Below are 2,598 nucleotides of genomic sequence, written 5' to 3'. Positions count from 1 at the left end.
TTTTTTTGCAATATAATAGCCACGAAGCCATAACTCTTTTTCTTTAAAAGATGTTGTCCAATTGATAGATCGTGTGTTGGAAATTTCATTCAGGCGAGTAGTTATTTCATTATATAAACCTGCGACGGCTTGATTGACTTCTGGATTAACTAATTGCTCTATTCGATCCCTGCCGGTTGGTAGCTGCCGTGAATAATTGTTTCATCGACACCGTGATTGACGGTTTCCATTTTATTGACTGTCTGCTTTTTGCGAGAGAATTATTGACTGCTGAGCTGATTGCTGAAAGCCACGCAATGATACACAACTGAGGAAGCAAGCAAGGTAAAATTAGGACAAACAGAACGAGAGCGTGGCCGGCCGTGCCGCGGTTAGCTAGCTAACATGTTGATGCTCGGCGTCCTGCTCCTTTTTCTGATGCCGTTGTCGGCAACGGGAACGGCACAGCTCTGCGGCAGCGGCAGCAACTACACCACCAACAGCACCTATCAGTCGAACCTCGCCGCCCTTGCCGCCACCCTCCCCACTAATGCCTCCTCCTCCCGTCAGCAATTTGCCGCCGCCACCGTTGGACAAGTACCTGATGCGGTGCACGCGCTCGCGCTCTGCCGCGGCGACTTCGCCAACGACACGGCATGTGCGGACTGTGTTGCCGCCTCATTCCAGCACGCACAGCAGACATGCCCCAACGACGAGGCCGCCACCGTCTACTACGACTATGATGACGTAAACAATCAGAGGCCAGGCTGCGTACTCGGCTTCTCTGGCGAGAGCGATTTCCTCAGCCCAGCGGCCGGTCTCACCGAGAACGGTACGCTCTTCGAGGCATGGAATCCGGGGAACATCTCCGCGGACGCCACCATCACCGCCGCAGACGTCCACAACCTGCTGACTGTGACAGCCCAGGACTCGGCCGCCGACACGGCGAGGCGGTACTCCACAGCGGTGATGGATGCCGTGCCAACGCTCTACTCCCTCACACAGTGCACGCCGGACCTGTCCGCCGGTGATTGCCTGGTTTGCCTCCAGCGGCTTATCGGCATGGTCAACGCCACCACGTCCGTGCGCCAGGGAGGACGGATCTTCGTCCTGCGCTGCAACATCAGGTTCGAGACGTTTATGTTCTTCGACCAGCCTATGCGGCGGATCAATCCATCCTCCATCACTCAGGCTCCACCAGGCAAGAGTATGTACACGAACTGTTCGTTTATTTCCCTTGAAAAAAACTGTTCGTTTATTTAATTTTGTTTCGTGCGTGCCCAGACAGTTCAAATATTACTGTTGATCAAGCTCTTGATAATTCATCGGAGGATGTTTAATTTTAAAATACAGGAATCAAACCTTGGATAATTGCAATATGTGTGGCTTCTGCTGTGGCACTAGCTGCTTTCTGCTTCATGGTTTATTGTCGTTGCCTCAGAGGAAGGATCAGAAAACGTGGGTAAATGCGTTTCTGAAATGCTACTTTGTACTCCACTAAATATACAGAGCAGTAATTAGAGAGATCGATCCGTAGCACCAATGTTCAATTTTTCAGGTTCAGTGAGATTGCGAGAAAGGCGTACTAATAAATTGCACGGAGGGGATCATGAACTAGTATGGGATATGGAAACAGGAATGTTATCAGGGTTTTCGTTTTTTGAGTTTGATCAGATACAGGAGGCCACGGGTAACTTCTCTGAAGAAAATAAACTTGGAGAAGGCGGATTTGGCCCTGTATATAAGGTGCATATATCATACTTTTCTAGAATCTCCCGTTTATATTAAGTAGAGAAATATTTTATATGTCCCTGAAAATTCATAACTCTTAAAAAAAATTTGTATCCCACATATAGCATTGGTATAAATAATTACTCCGAAGAACATCGATACAAAGTGGAGTTAATTTGCATTTTCCTAATTACTTGGTAGTTGTGCTCTTTTTTTCTCTAGGGACATTTTCTTGAGGGAATGGAGATAGCAGTAAAGAGGCTTGCTTCACACTCAGGACAAGGTTTGGTAGAGTTCAAAAATGAAGTTCAGCTCATAGCCAAGCTTCAACACAGGAATTTGGTGAGACTGCTGGGATGTTGCTCTCAAGGAGAGGAAAAGATACTGGTCTATGAATACATGCCGAACAAAAGCTTGGACTTCTTCATATTTGGTACACATTTGCATTTTTAGATTCATAGCTATCATTTAGTATACTGATGCCATAAACATGACATAAGTATCCTACTATAATGTTTTTAGAAATCCTATATGCCTAATAGCACTCTCTTGAGAATGAGGTGTCCAACTTTTATTATTTAGATGTTTTTTTCTCTGCTATGCTAATATTTAGTTCATGCAGATGAACACAGAAAAGCTTTAATGGATTGGAACAGACGTCTAGCAATAATTGAAGGAATAGCAGAAGGCCTTCTTTATCTACATAAGCACTCTCGTCTGCGTGTTATACATCGAGATCTTAAGCCAAGCAACATTCTCTTGGACAATGAAATGAATCCTAAAATTTCGGATTTTGGACTAGCAAAAATATTCAGCTCAAATAACAACGAAGAAAACAGTACGAGAAGAGTAGTTGGTACATAGTAAGTTTCAGAAAGTTTTTTTTTT

At 45.1% G+C, this 2,598-nt stretch overlaps 1 pseudogene; it reads left to right on the top strand.

Annotated features, from left to right (window-relative positions):
* Window positions 1-384: 384 nt before the first annotated feature.
* Window positions 385-2,574, top strand: LOC123177094 (cysteine-rich receptor-like protein kinase 10; annotated as a pseudogene).
* The last annotated feature ends 24 nt before the right edge of the window (window positions 2,575-2,598 follow it).

Source organism: Triticum aestivum, unplaced genomic scaffold (assembly GCF_018294505.1).
Source record: "Triticum aestivum cultivar Chinese Spring unplaced genomic scaffold, IWGSC CS RefSeq v2.1 scaffold289042, whole genome shotgun sequence".
Classification (NCBI taxonomy): Eukaryota; Viridiplantae; Streptophyta; class Magnoliopsida; order Poales; family Poaceae; genus Triticum; species Triticum aestivum.
The sequence above is the reverse complement of the archived record's forward strand: the minus strand, read 5'-3'. Positions and strand labels throughout refer to the sequence as shown.